Source organism: Myotis myotis, unplaced genomic scaffold, assembly GCF_014108235.1.
Source record: "Myotis myotis isolate mMyoMyo1 unplaced genomic scaffold, mMyoMyo1.p scaffold_m19_p_4, whole genome shotgun sequence".
NCBI classification, from domain to species: domain Eukaryota; kingdom Metazoa; phylum Chordata; class Mammalia; order Chiroptera; family Vespertilionidae; genus Myotis; species Myotis myotis.
In genome coordinates, this window is record NW_023416346.1 from 48,273,699 (window position 1) to 48,290,363 (window position 16,665).

Below are 16,665 nucleotides of genomic sequence, written 5' to 3' on the forward strand. Positions count from 1 at the left end.
TGGGAAACATGCTTTTCCTTTCTTGGTTTTACATTCCTTGTCTATAAAATAGGGTTAATAATAGTTTCTTTGCCAACCTCATGGACTTTTAAGGTCTAAAATAAGATGATGCATTTGGAAGCATTTAATAAACTATGACATGCCATACAAATATAAAATGAATTCTTGTCTTATAAGATGGACTTCTATGAACTGTTTAACTTGTAGAGGAAAGAAAACAGACCAGTCCAGATGTTGTGACTCCCGTAGGACAAGGGCCAGGCTGATGTACAGATCCATAATTTCTAATTCCTTTAGCGCTCAACTTTAGAGCCAGACGCCTGTGGCGATGTTAGAGAACCATAATCTGTAAGACTCTATCTGAAAGAAGGCTTGAAGTCCATTTTTGGCTGTGACTTATGAATGTACTTCAGTAAATGGAGCAACAAATATGTATGCAAGCAGAAAATGAGAAAGCCACAGAGGGTTTTTATTGCCACTGGAGCCAAAATATTATTTTTTTTAAAAAAAGGTTCTGTTCTGAAACAACCCTGTTGTCTTCTCTACCTCAAATCTTAGGATATGAGTGAAGCATGAGATGAGTAAGTGATGAGTCTGCTTCCATGGACTCATGTGGATGATTAATCTAAATAACCCACAAAAATAGTTCATGTTGGGGTTGTGTCTGTGTAAGTAATCCAAACTCTGTGTGCATCCCCCACCAAATTAAAACCCACACTGCTGTACCATTGTAGTATAATATTTATAGGTCGATGAGAAAGCAGAAGGCTGCAGGGAACAATAAAAATGAATGATCCTAGAAAAGAACGGAGAGTGATCAGAAATGTGTGATCAGACACTGCTTGATAAGAAGTGTCTAGGCTATGGATGGGGGTAAGGGACAAAATTACCTTTGGCTAAGACTGCAAGGTTTACTGTTATGCTGTTACTTATAGGTAATATTCCTTCCTAATGATTACCTATATATAGCTGTTACCTATGTATAGGTAATCATTCTTTATGTAATGCTGTATTCTATACAACCACAAAGAAACTTACAGTGAAAGCACTAGGTGACATTGTCACACATGTAAGATAACCATAAGCCAAAGCAATGGGGGCTATTGAGCCAAAGTCCTCTATATTTCTAAATTCAGCTCCTACTTTTTTATTCTTTGCTCCTTTTCTCCAAAAGAAAGGTCACATAATTACCAAGTAGCAGAGTCAGGATTCTCATGCAAGCTGCCTAGTTCCAGAGCCTGAATTTCGATGATGGCACTATCTCTGCTTGCTGGGATTGGTGACACTGTATGTATGGACTGGCAGACTCCTCCCTTTTGCAAACTTCCACCCAAGTTTAGTAAAAAGCCGGCAGGTTATTTTCTCAAAATAGACTATCCTCTATTACCCACACCCCAAAAATCCCATTCTTCCCCATCACCTATACCCAAATCCTGGGGTGTTTTCATCATTATTTTAGACCTCTCCTGAAATTACATGGCAGGGAAGCAGTTTCAGGTACATCTAGCTAAGAGCCATTGGACTATCCTTTGCACTGAGGCTAGCATGAAATTTCAGTATATACAAAGTTGTTTAGCAAGTACCCTATGCCCAGCAATGTGCTAGATCTTATGAGAAATTCAAACCCCATATAAATGGTTCCTATCCCTAAGAGCTTTCAATCTAGTTGAGAAGGCATGATACACACCTAATAGATCAGTACAAAACACTGCATTTTGTAAAAAATTACATGTAATCTGGTACCAGTATAAAAGGTGCTATGAAAATCATAAGAAAGAGATTATTGCTACTACTAATATTGTCTAGTGTTTATTGAGCACTAAATGTATGGTAGATATCTTCTAATATTTAAAACTAGAGGCCTGGTGCATAAAATTTGTGCATGGGTAAGGTCCCTAGGCCTGGCTGGCGATCAGGGTGATCAGGTTCCTTGCCTCCTTGCCTCCCCCGAACTCTTTCCATTGCCACCAATTGGGACCTGCTGGCCAGAGGGAGGGGCCACGGGAGGTATCGCTCCCCAGTTTGGAACATGCAGGAGGCAGCCGATCAATGATTCTCTATCATCGTTGATGTTTCTATCTCTATTTCCCTCTCCAAAATCAATCAAATATATATTTTTAAAATGCAAGGTTTTTAGATGAACAAATGTAGGGCAAGGGAGCTATTGGGGGAAAAAAGGACAGGGGGCATTTGAGATCTTGCTCACATTTCAAATAGGATAACATAAGGTGGTCCTCAGGGTGTGACAGGTTAGGAGTGGCAGTGGGTGGAGCAGGGCACTGCAGGCTGAGGAACAGGCTGTAAGGACTGGGAATGTCTGTGACAGTGACACGAAGCATATGTTGGGGCCATCGCTGGGATCATTCATCCCCAATGGTTCCAGATGGGAAGAGAAACACAGAGGTCAGCGGGCCTTTCTTAGCCTAGAACAGTGGTTCTCAATCTTCCTAATGCCATGACCCTTTAATACAGTTCCTCATGTTGTGACCCCCAACCATAAAATTATTTTTGTTGCTACTTCATAACTGTAATTTTGCTACTGTTATGAATCATAATGTAAATATCTGATATGCAGGATGTATTTTCATTGTTACAAATTGAACATAATTAAAGCATAGTGATTAATCACAAAAACAATATGTAATTAGTTTTTGCACAGCAAAGGAAACCATCAACAAAATGGACAGACAACCCACTGAAGGGGAAAACATATTCACCAATGATACATCTGATAAGGGGTTAATACCAAAAATTTATAAAGAACTCATACAACTCAACACACACACACACACACACACACATCCAAATAAAATATGGACAAAGGACCTCTATAGACAATTCTCCAAAGAGGACATACAAATGGCCAATAGACATATGAAAAGATGCTCAATGTCACTAATCATCAGAGAAATGCAAATTAAAACAATGAAATATCACCTCATACCTATCAAATGGCTATAATAAAAAAAATCAACAAACAAAAAATGTTGGCAAAGATATGGAAAAAAGGGTACCCTTGTGCACTTTTGTTGGGAATGAAGATGGTGCAGACAGTATGGGAAACAGTATGGAGGTACCTAAAAAAATTAAAAATGGAACTGCCTTATGACCTAGCGATTCCACTAATGGGTTTGTAGTCAAAGAAACTCAAAACACTAATTCAAAAGAATATATGCCCCCTATATGTTCATTGCAGCATTATTTACAATAGCTAAGCTACGGAAGCAAACCAAGTGCCCATTAATGGATGATTGGATAAAGAGGATGTGGTACATATATACAATGAAATAGTACTCGGCCATAAAAATAATGAAATCTCACCATTTGCAATAGTATGAATGGACCTAGAAGTATTCTGCTAAATGAAATAAGTCAATCAGAGAAAGACAAATACCATATGATTTCCCTTATATGTTTAAAGAGAAATATAAACAAACATAAACAGACTCATATATATAGAAAGCAGACTGATGTTTGCTAGAGGAGTGGAGTTTGGTGGACTAGGTAAAAATGGTGAAGGGAGTGAGAAGTACAGATTGGTAGTTACAAAATAGTCATGGAGATGTAAAATACAGCATAGGAAATATAGTCAATAGTATTGTAATAAGTTTGTGTGGTGCCAGTTGGGTACTGGAACTATTAGGGGGAACATTTTATAAAGTATAGAATTGTCTAACTACTATGCTGTACACCTGAAACTAATACAAATTGAGTGTAATACAATATTGAATGTAAACAGTAACTGAAAAATAAAATTAAAAATAAATAATAAAAATAAAAAATATAAAAATAACCTGTATAATAAAATGGAATAAAAGATACTTCATATAAGTGGAGTCATATAAGTTTTGTCTTCTGTGACAGGTTTATTTCACTTAGCATAATATTCTCAAGGCTAATTCAGATTCTATTTTATAAGCTCTTGAAGTCCTTCCTTTCAAGTATGTGAGAGTTATGATTTTTCTTGTAGGGAAATACATATAACAAAATTTACCATTAGTGACACTTAGTATATTTATAGTGTTGTGCAACCATCACCATTATCTACTTCCAGAACATTTTCATCATCCCAAAGGAATATTTCATATCCATTAAGCAGCCAATCTTTGTTCCTTCCTCACCTTAGCACCTGACAGCCACTAATCAGCTTTCTGTCTCCGTGGATTTACTTATTCAGGCTATTTCAGATAAATGGAATTATATAATATGTGGCCTTTGGGGTCTAGCTTCTTTCATTTAGCACAATGTTTTTAAGGTTCATCCATGTTCTAGCATATATCAGAATTTCCTTCCTTTTATGGTTGATTAATATTCCATTGTATGGGTATATCACAGTTTGCGTACCCGTTCATCAGTTGATTGACATTTGGGCTGTTTCTCCCTTTTGGCCATTGAGAATAGTAATACTATGAACATCAGTATACAGTTTTGTTTGAAGACCTTGTTTCAATTCTTAGGAGTGTAAACCTAAGTGTTACGGCATTTTCTTAAGGGATATTTTTTCTGTCTGTCTTGCCAAAAAGAGGTAGAACTTTCTGCATCCTTGCACTATCAGGGCAGTTGCTACTATTTCCTCAATGGGACATTTCAGCACATCTTTTTAAAGAAGGTAATTATATAAGCCACAATTTAGAGCAATATTAAAACTATGATTAAAAATACTCACTACCAAAAAAAATACCCACTAACTTCAAAATTCTATTACAGTCTTACCAATTTCATGAATCTCCGCTCATAGAACAAACACCACACATTCTTATCCTTTTTAAAAATATATATTTTATTGATTTTTTTACAGAGAGGAAGGGAGAGGAATAGAGAGTTAGAAACATTGATGAGAAACATCGATCAGCTGCCTCCTTCACACCCCCCACTGGGGATGTGCCTGCAACCAAGGTACATGCACTTGACTGGAATCAAACCTGAGACCCCTCAGTCCACAGGCCAACGTTCTATCCACTGAGCCAAACCAGTCAGGGTCACATTCTTATCCTTAATCATAGTATATCATATTTTTATCTAAATATATAAAACTAGAGGCCTGGTGCACAAAATTCATGCACTCAGGAGGGTTCCCTCAGCCCGATCTATGCCCTCTCGCAGTCTGGGAGCCCTCAGGGAATGTCCAACTGATCGGGGCTGGGGAGAGATGCAGGAGGTTGGCTAGCCAGGGAGGGACCACAGGAAGGCTCCAGGGTGTGTCTGACCCATCTCTCTCAGTCCCGATAGGCCAGACCCCAGCAGCAAGCCAACCTACTGGTCAACTGTCTGCCCCCTGGTGGTCAGTGCACATCATAGTGAGCAGTTAAGCAGCCTTAGCATAAATATCATTAGCATATTACACTTTGATTGGTTGAAGGGCTGACCAGTCGACTGGACACTTAGCATATTAGACTTTTATTATATAGGGTGTGGATGCCTCACTTCTCAAACTAGAAAGCAATCAATTGTTTCCAGGGGCAGAACTAAATCTCTTATTTCACGTACGTCCTCAGATGCATAAAATATTGGGTAAGAATGTGAGTTCCAGTCCTGGATTCATTACTCACCAGTTGTGTGACCTTGAACAAATTTTTGTTTAACCCATCTGGGTTTTGGTTTCTTCATACAAAAAACAAAGATACTAATAGCATCTATCTACTTGGGGTTTTGTAAGGATTAATCGCTTGATGCCTATGCAAGACACTTAAAATAATGCCTGAGACATGGTAAATGCTCAGAAATTATTAGCTCTAATTATTAGTACAATCGTAGTAGTACTATTTAGGGTCAGGTGTAACTGAATTCAAATCCCAGCTTTGTCAATGATTAACTCTACCTGTGACTCCAATTTTCATGCTGTGTCATTGTGAGCTCACTGCACATATGAACATATAGATGCAGCCTCCTGTGTTGCATCTCTGTGACAGAGACAATCTAATTTTTCACCGCCACTGTTACCTGTATCCTTTGACTTCCTTTAAGTCTACATTACAGGTACGTAGGGCCATAAGTCTGCATTCTGGCAAATAGAATGTGGATGGAAGGGATGTGCATTACTTCTAAGTCAGGCCCATAAAATCTCTTCTGAGATCCTCAACACATTCCTCTCCCCTCATTTTCTGGTTGGATACAGAAGCTCTAGTAGAGGACACCAAGGCTCTAGAAGACAATGGGAAGAAACTGGGTCCCAGAATTACCATGTGGAAGGCTACCAACCAAACATCTTACTGGATAATGGAGTGAGAAATAAACCTTTTACTATGTTAAATTCCTAAGACAAGACATGGAAGTTGTATGTTACAGCAATTAACCTTCAAGGCTAATATAATAATCCTCTAATTTACATCCTTGATGCTCAATTAGAATAAATTGTAGCAACTTCAACTAAAATGCATTATTCAGATGTAAACTCATTTCCTACCTTGAGTCTTTTCTCCAGTTCTATACAAAGTGATCCATCCAAGCAGGCCTGGGGTGATGATGAGGTGGTGAGGTGCCTAGGGCTCATATTTTAAGGAGGCACTCTCAGCATTGTGCAAGTGCAGGTTGAGCACCTAAGAAAAATGCTTCCTTATAGTTGGCACCCCAGGTGCCTCACTTGCCTCACCCTAATCCCAATTTTACATCCCAGTGCCCCTAGTAGTGATGTTATTCTATATTCTGTCCCATTTCCTAACACTGATTGTAAGCCAGGCAACTGTTTAAAAGCCATTTTAGACACACATTGCTGTCTCCTGAAGCAAGCTAATGAACTTCTCTGAGCTTCATTTCCTCTGAAAAAAAAAAACAAACACAACAACACATAAAGCTGGTTCATAGTGAACAATAAGCAGTACTTTGATGCTATTATTATTTTCAAAATTTCTGAGCATAATGAGTGAACTCCTTTGTTCATATATTCAATGATTCTCTGCTCCTGTGACTGCTTTACTCATGCTCTTCTGGTCACCCCTTGGAATCTGTGTGTGCTAGGATACATAGGCCCATCGAGCCCTTAAATGGGAGAGCTATAACTATAAGCCCAAGGAAATTCATTTAGAAATCCAAGCCATTTTCAGGCCTGGCCCTTATTTGCTAAGCAGACAAAGGGAGCCTGCATGGACCCTCTCTCCATCAGCTACTTCTCATTGCTGTGCTAGCTGACCTGCCAGGACCTCTCCATAAAAATGGCCTGTTCTGCCATGATTCCTTTGGGGAATTAGCTTGCACTTTGCTTTGGCTCACTGGCTCCTCTATTTCAGTGGCAAGTTTGGCCTTGGAATGGGCTCCAGATCCACATTTGGGGGCTGGCGATGAAGCTCTACCAATCCTTCACTCTCCACTCATAACATGGTTCTGACACTCACACCTACATACATGCTTTGTGTGCTTGTAGCTAATATGTAACTCCGTGAGGATTCTGGTAGAAGTAATTCCTAGGGAGACTGTTCCAACTCTCCATCTTATATTAGTAGTCTAAGGAATTGGGCTCCCACCCATTTTAATTTTAAATAAGACAAACCGGGGCCCTAGTCAGTTTGACGCAGTGGATAGAGCATTGGCCTGTGCACTGAATGGTCCCAGGTTCGATTCCAGTCAAGGGTACATGCCTGGGTTGCAGGCTTGATCACCAGTAGGGGGCGTTCAGGAGGCAACCAATCAATGATTCTCTCTCATCATTGATGTTTCTATCTTTCTCTCCCTCTCCCTTCCTCTCTGAAATCAATAAAAATATATTTTAAATAAATAAATAAGACAAACTGGGAACTGGGAAGAGGAATGGAGATACTCTGTTGCAAAAAATAATGTTAGAGAGAGAGAGAAGGGAAAGGAAGAAATGGGAACAGAAGGGGGAAGGAAGTGAAGAGACAGAGAGATGCCAGAGAATAGGAAACCCAGGATAGACAGGAGTTTGAATGAGAACAGAAAAAAAAGGAAAGGAAAGGAAGACAAAACAGGGGGGAAAAAGCTTCAGAACGCAAAAAGAAGGGGAAACATAAATAGAGACGTGAGAAGGAAAACTAGACTGAGAAGTAACAGTCAAAGAATAAGAAAGTGACAACCCAGAAGTCACTGGAGTGGAGGGGACATGGAGGCAGGGCTCTTGCCTCAAACAGCTCAGTCAAGGCCAGATGGTGCCAAAAAAGAAAGGCCAACCCTGCTGTAGCAAGCCTTAGGGTAAGCCCACTACCCGTGGTGGGCAAACTGCGGCTCGCGAGCCACATGCGGCTCTTTGGCCCCTTGAGTGTGGCTCTTCCTAAGCCTTAGGAGTACCCTAATTAAGTTAATAACAATGTACCTACCTATATAGTTTAAGTTTAAAAAATTTGGCTCTCAAAAGAAATTTCAATCGTTGTACTGTTGATATTTGGCTCTGTTGACTAATGAGTTTGCCGACCACTGCATTGTGAGCCTTCTTTAAGGCTAAGCTGACTCACCTGGGACCATTTCCAGAGTGTTCTCATATATTTTAAGGTCACACCACAAGTTTATTGCAGCTTTATCTCACTTTATGTATATGATGGGTACTGTATCAAATTGGGAAATAAGAAAGATAACTATCCCTGGCCACTGCTCCTTTACAGTTTTTTTAAAAAAATATATTTTATTGATTTCAGAGAGGAAGGGAGAGGGAGAGAGAGATAGAAACATCAATGATGAGAGAGAATCATTGATTGGCTGCCTCTTGCACACCCCCAACTGGGGATTGAGCCCACAACCCAGGCATGTGCCCTTGACTGGAATCGAACCTGGGACCCTTCGGTCCGCAGTCCAATGCTCCATGCACCGAACCAAACCAGCTTAGGGTACTCCTTTACAGTTTTTGCTTCAAGGGCCCTAGATGTTGGCTCTACTCTCAGGATTATAATGAAGGAAAGAAGGAAACTATGAAGGTAGTTAACAGGTACAGAAGGGGTTCTGAGTCAAATTCTTTCCATCTCAATGTCTCCCTTGTTTCTCCAAGGGAATCTTAACTATATATATTTAGGACAAAGTAAGAGCACAAAGAAGAGGAGATGGAAGGTGAGCTGAGGTACACGGGAAGCCATGTTGTTAACCACTCATCCTGACCTCTTCTTGATGATGTTGGCAGCAAAGAAGAAATACATTGCAACCTGACAAGCCTGAGAGACCCACTCCTTCTCCTGCTCCTTGCCCTGTGCCAGTAGCATCCAAGAGTTAAAACGCCAATTCCTCAAGGCATAAGGGCCTCCCAAGAAAATGAAGCTTAGATGAGCCCCTGATAATTCTACTCTTGGGGTGACTGTGTAGCCAGGTAGGATTGGTAGAGCATTTTTGCATCACCTTGACATGTTACAAGGCAGAGTCTCTATCTTAACCATTCTGCATCCCTGCCATACCTGACACATAGTGGGCTCTCAGTGTGCATTAATGACTTGCATCCTAACTGACACCTCAAATGAAGCTCATGGTAGAGATGCAGATGTCAAGCTCTACCTTATCTCACATTTTCCACTGCCTGTATCCCTAGGCATCTGGGACTTAATCAAGGCCATATATCAAAAATAAGCACTGACACATGTGGTAATTTTACCAGTCTTGGGGCCATCAAAAATTAATTTGTCTGTGTTCTCCAAATGAACAGTAACTTTATTAAAATTCTCACCTGTGAAAATACATAGTACATTAATTATTCCTGGAGAAAGAAGTGCAATTGGGGTAATATTTACAAAACACCTGTCTCAACAAGCCTAAATTGGTAAAATAGAACTTAGATTCAAATCTTGAGGATTTGTGAAAGGCCAGACTCCCAATCTTTGACAGGAAAAAAAAATGTTATATATATATATTTCTTACAATTATAATATATATATATATATATATATATATATATATATATATATATATATATATATATCACTCTATAGCTGGCAACCATTTTTTTTTTCTGCTTTAACACCAAACTGGTCTCAGGGACTGCTATGTTAGCCTGGGAATAATGCACTATATTTTGGAAATCTGATTGTTTGTATTACTAAAATGCCACAAAACAGAGGCTCCCAGCCAGCATGTCGGGACTTGACTACTTCCATTGATTTATTTAACACTGTCCTCAGGAGGACAAACAGGATAGACACCTCAGTGAGAAATCTTTGTGGGGCTGTGTCAAAACACTTGTCAGTTCAACAGCAATCAGCATAAGATCTGAGGTTCTGATTAAAGGTCAGGCCTCTGGGTACTCAAGGCTAACAGCAAAACCCACATAGGGGAAAGTTTTATTTCTCTAGCTCCCACCTCCTCTTTCTATGCCCTTTGCCTGGCTCTCCCCAGGTCCCACAGTGGATGACACATTTCTTTGATTCAACTTACATTAATGACAAATCTTTTGTATATTTTTAATTGATTTTTTTGCAGAGAGGAAGGGAAAGGGATAGAGTTAGAAACATCAATGAGAGAGAAACATCAATCAGCTGCCTCCTGCACACCTCCTACTGGTGATGTGCCCGCAACCAAGGTACATGCCCTTGACCGGAATCAAACCTGGGACTTTTCAGTCTGCAGGCCGATGCTCTAGCCACTGAGCCAAACAGGTTAGGGCAATTAATGACAAATCTATTTAATGTGGGCCCTTCCCAAGGGAATTTGCATTTATATAGTGGTCAGTGGATTCAAAATAAAGGAAAGGCATGCTAGCAGTAAATAAACCTAAAGAGATTTATGCCAAGACACATCTTGATAGGGGCAGAAATAGAATATTGGGGACCAGCTATAATTGTAAGAAATATTAGTCATGCTCTGTTAACCGTGATTGTTATATTCTGATTAAAGAAAGCACATTCTAACCTGGCTTGGAGTTGCACAAGGGACCTGGGAGCTCACCTGGAAATTCCGCCCATCCTCTATATCTGGGAGTTGCCTATTATCATGGAAAGATTAGCAACTTGTTGCAGAAACTAGAGCCTCCAACCCTTTACATATTGCCAGCCCTTTGAAGACCCCCAGCCTTTTGCATACCCGCAAGCCTTTGCAAATCCCCAGCCCACATTACCTGTAAATTGCCTATTTGGTATACCCCTTTGCCTACTTCCCCAAGTAATATTCGTCCTTCTACTCAATATAAGCAGCTGGTTTACGGTAGGGGTGCAGAGCAGATTTTTGTGGGTGACCTTCTGTTCTCTCATACTACTGGCATTATTGGAATATATGATTTAACCCTGTCTCTGCTGAATTGGCTCAAGTAGTGACAGGCAGCCTGGACCCATTGATTGTCCGGTTACAATCTTAGTCAAACTTCTGAACACTAAAGACAAAAAAAATAAAATAAAATAAAAGTATTGAAAGCAGTAAGAGAGAAATTACACCTTGCTGAGAGTGAAAAAAAAATCAAATTACAGTGATTTTTTTTTATCAGAAACCACTGAAGCCAGAAAGAAGTGGCATAAGATTGTTAAAATGCTAAAAGAAAAGAACTGTCAACCATAAATCCTACAGCTTGCAAAAATATATTTTAGGAATTAAGGGGCAATCAAGATATTCTTAGATTAAGGCAAACTAAGAAAAAGTGTTGTCAGAAGACCTACCTTTCAATGTGGCTAAAGAAAATTTTGAAAGAGACAGGAAATGATAAAGGAAAGAATCTTGGAATGTAAAGAAGGAACAAAGCTCATATCACATTGGATAGCAAAAGAAAAAGAAAGGAAAGAATTATTGAGTCCATAGTGAAAGGGGATGGAGAGAAGAGGAGGGATGGAAGCTTTTTTTAAAATAGAAGAATATTGTTGTAATGTACCCCGCTAATCACAGAAGGACGCCTCAAGAAGTCGAATTAAAGAGTCACGTTTATTGCAATCCGGGACTATGAGGGGCCATTCCCAAATCTCATAGCCATAAGATGGTGGCAAAATCAGACTTATATAGGCAAAAATCACAAAGGTATTGATTACATCCCAGGGTTTGGAATGTGGCACCTGGCTCCCAAAACAAGCAGATTACAGAAGCAGAATTAAGCATGTTAATTACAGTTTCGGGTCTCAGGGTCACTGAATTGACAGAAATACATTATCTAGAGTCCTTGGGTAACCTGGGTTAAACTTAGGCATGTTATCTAAATTACAGTTTGGGGTCTCCGGATCACTGAGTTGATAGAAACACATTATCTAGAGCCCTCGGGTCTCCCGACCACTGAGTTGTCAGGACAGTTTAGAGTAATTGTGCTGTCCTGGTCTCGGGACCACTGAGTCAGCTGGAACGCACCACCTGTGGCCACTAAAACAATTTAGGGTAATTGTGCTGTCCTGTTTCCCAGGTACAGTAGAATGTGCTTCGATAACCACTAAGATAACAATCAATGGGATAGCCATTCAATCAATAAGGCATTCAATCGAAAGGGATGATTTATACAATTCAGAAAATCAAAATAACCTGTCCACTGTTAAACAAAGCAAATAGGTACCATACTTCACATAGGGGTGCAAGGAATCATGGTAAAGAAAGAGGTAAGAGATTGGAGTTACCTCAAGCTAAGGATCACCAGGAACCACCAAAAGCTGAAAGTGACAAACAAAGATCCTTCTGTAGAGAGTGCTTGGCCCTGTGAACACCTTGATTTCAGATTTATATCCTTCAGAATTGTGAGAAGATAAGCTTCTGTTGTTTTAAGTCACCAAGTTTGTGGTAACCACAGTGAAACAGGAATTTTAGGGGAACATAGGCAGGTTTAGGGAATTTTTAGAATTGGGGTCTATGGGAAAAAAACATAGGGCTATAGGGGAGAAGATACATCTCCATAACACAAGGAAGCCAGGTGCAGTTGTATTTACATAAGACAAGGAAGCAGCAACAGGTATATTTCCATAAGACAAGGGAAATGGAAGTAGCCAAAAAAGTGTATGTTTACAAAATAAAGAAGAAGGAAGAAAACCCAGAAGGAATAGGAGGACAATGAGCGAGGGGGGCCTCAGGAGTCACTGTAGTCACCAATTCAAAAGGGAATATTGACCAATCAGAGGGGATGTCAGAACACAAGAACTGCAGCCTTTATAAACCATGAAAACAGGAAGTCAGTGGGACCCTTTCCCCCTCCTCACATGGGAGTCCATTCTGTGGGACTCTTTCCCTCTCCCCAGGTGGAAGTCTGTACTTGTTCTTCAGTGAATCTCCACCTTTGTTATATTAACTTCTGTCCGTGGATTCATTCTTCGACTCCAGTGGACAAAGAATCCAGGTTCCAGTCCAAAAATTCTGTATCAGCAGGAAACTAATACAATGGTATATCAAGTTTCTACCACAGTTTTTTTTTAGGTTTTCTGTAGGTTTAAATTTTTTCAGAAGAATTGAGAAAAAAAAAACCATTATGACAGGTCATGAGAGACTGCACAAGAACAAAACAGTATTCTTTTTAGTACCTTCAATGGCTCTCCTTTTCTGTGTTTTAAACCATAGCTCCATATCTTTGCTTTGCACTGGCCACCAAAAATTATACAGCCAGTCCAGTGTTGAATGAACTGTTGAAGCAGGAATTTGGGGTAACATAGGCAAGCTTAGGGATTTTTTAGAATTGGGGTCCATGGGAAAACGCAGGGTTGCAGGCTGGGAGAAAGTATATTTCCATAACACAAGGAAGCCAGGTGCACTTACATCTCCATAAGACAAGGGAGCAGCAACAGTTGCATTTACATAAGACAAGGGAACTGGAAGTAGCCAAGAAAAGTCTGTATTTACAAGATAAAGAGAAGGTAGCCCTTCATTCAGATGGAAAAGAAGAAAGCCCAGAGGAATGGAAGGACTTTGAGGAAGGAGGTCCTTAGAAATCACTATAGTAACCAACTTGAAAAGGAATACTGACCAATCATAGGGGATATCAGGACACAGGAACTGCAGCCTTTATGAACTATAGGGAAAAGGAATTCAGTGGGACTCTTCCCCCTCCCTACATGGGAATCAGTTCTGTGGGACTCTTTCCCTCTCCCCATGTGGGAGTCTGTACTTGTTCTTCTATAAATTTCCACCCTTGCTATACCATTTTCTGTCCATGGATTCATTTTTCAATTTTGGCAGACAAGGAATCTGGGTTCCAGTCCAAAAATTCGGTATCACTGTGGTGTTGGGATAGATCTTACTTCTCCTTTCTGTGCTCAGTATTGGCTAGTGCAAATCGAAATATGTGAGGGCAAAGAAATCCAGTAAGTGAAGGGCCAAGGACTGCGGTGCATGGGAACATGGCATGGCCTGATAAGGAACCTTGATGGCCTTGAAAGTTTAGAAGCAAATAAGATAACCTCTTGTGTTGTTTGCTTTGTTTCCTGCTTGTCTCCTCAATCATATTTTAAGAATTTAATGTCCCAAGACTTTGCCTTGCATTTCATTGAATCCCTTATACTTTGTGGCATCATGCTGCAACCCTGTAACTGGGCAATCATTGGGTCTGGGCTACCTGTCACTACTTGAGCCAATTAAGCAGAGACAGGGTTGAATTATATATGAACATTTATTCCAATAATGCCAACAGTATGGGAGAGTAGCAGGTCATCCTCAAAAATCTGCTCTGCCCCCCACCATAAGCCAGCAGTTTATATTGAGTAGAAGGACACAGATTACACAGAAAAGTAGGCAAAAAGGATAAGAATGGGTAGGCAAAATGGGCAGTTTACAGGTATTGTGAGCTGGGGGTTTGCAAAGGCCTGCAGGTATGCAAAGAGATGGGGTGTTCAAAGGGCTGATGCTTCTGGTTTCTGTAACAAGGTTGTTAATCTTTCCATGATAATAGGCAGCTCCTGGCTGTGGAGGATAGGCCAAATTTCCAGGTGAGTGCCCACATCCCTTGTGTAACTCCCAGTCAGGTTAGAATGTGCTTTCTTTAATCAGAACAAAGCAATCATGGTGTTAACGTAAAAAACATACAAACCTGTAAAGAATTTTTGTGAGTTTATTTGAACCAAACTGTTGATAATTGCCAGGAAGCAGAATCTCAATGTATTGGAATAATGCTCTGGAGAATGGCAGTTTTTCACCTTGTTTTATACATTACTAGAGGCCCGATGCATGAAATTCATGCAAGAGTAAGCCTTCCTTCCCCTGGCTGCTAGCACTGGCTTCTCTCTGGCACCCAAGACCTGGCTTCATCAGGAAGGATGTCTGGTCTAATTAGCATATTATGCTTTTATTATTATAGATAATCAAAGGAGAAGACATAAGTAGGTTACATGAGAAAGCAAAGCAGGGAAACCTCTGAGATTGGATATGAAGTAAAATGACAGACACATATTTCTTTTACTTAGGTGGGTACAGGATAGTTAACAGTCAACAATTAACATAATAGAAATAACAATGAAGGAATTTGTGGTATCCATCCTGGCACTCAGGGCATTTGGTTGTGCCCTGAGGTGGTCCAGAAAAAGGGAAGTTGAAAATTACCCTGACATTTCAATGATATGTCATTGTGGATGTAAAAGACAATACACTCAGTTAAGGTAAAGATTGACCTTTGTCAGGGAAGATACCAGCATAGGACATGACTACCCACCATAACTGCTGTTAGCTAAAGTTTTATTTTTTCTTTCTTTCTTTCTTTCTTTCTTTATTTATTTTTTATTTTTTTTATTTTTTAATCCTCACTCGAGGATATTTTTTCCATTGATTTTTAGAGAGTGGGAGAGGGAGAGACAGAGAGAAACACCAATGTGAGAGAGATACATTGATTGGTTGCCTCCTGGATGCCCCTGACAAGGGCCAGGAGCCTGCAACTGAGGTACATGCCCTTGACCGGAATTGAACCCAGGACCCTTCAGTCCACAAGCCAATGCTCTATCCACTGAGCCAAACCTGCTAGTTCTAGTTAAGGTTTTAATTTCAGACCATTCTTTGTGATTACTTTAGGTCTTTGAGTATGCAAGGCAATCTTCCCTAAGCTTGTCAGGTTAGCATGTGGCCTCTTTTTCATCCACAATGGTTAACAGAGCATGATTAATATTTCTTATAATTATAATTGCTCCCCAATATTCTATTTCTGCCCTTAACTATGATAGGCATAGAGTTAATTAAGTCTTCAATGATTACTTGAATTGGGATTTGTGATGGGCTAGAGGGAGTATAGGGATTGTGAGAGATAGCAGAAGAAATTTGAGAATCATTAGCCTAGTTCTTCTTAGGTTGTTAAAATGAAACAAAAGCATATCTCTGAAAAATATATCATGGATTGCAGATCAGGAAACTTTTTTCTGTAAAGGAAGAGATAGTAAATATTTTTGGCTTTGTGGGCCATACATGTCTTAGCATGAAAGCACACATACACAATATATAAATGAATGGGTATAGTTGAGTTTCAATAAACTTATTTTTAAAAACAGACAGTAGGCTGGATTTGGTACACAGTTTGTTGACTGCTGTTATAGATGGATAGTAATATACTATGCAGGAGTGTCAGCTCTGCTGTTAGATGTATCTGAATTAGAATCCTGCCTCTTACTTACTAGTTCTGGGTCCATGGATAATTTTCTTAACTATTCTAAGCCTCAATATACTCTTTTCCATAGTAGGGATAATAATAAAAGATCCCTAAGGGAGTTGTTGTGACAATTAAAATAGAAAATGCACATAAATCAAAGAGCATAATGCCTGGCATGGAGTAAGTGTCCAATAAATGGTAGTTGCTGCTATCATCATCATCATCATCATCATCATCATCATCATCAAAGCCAATGGGGGAAAATAGGAAAAACTTGTGAGAAGGAAGAAGAATGCGCT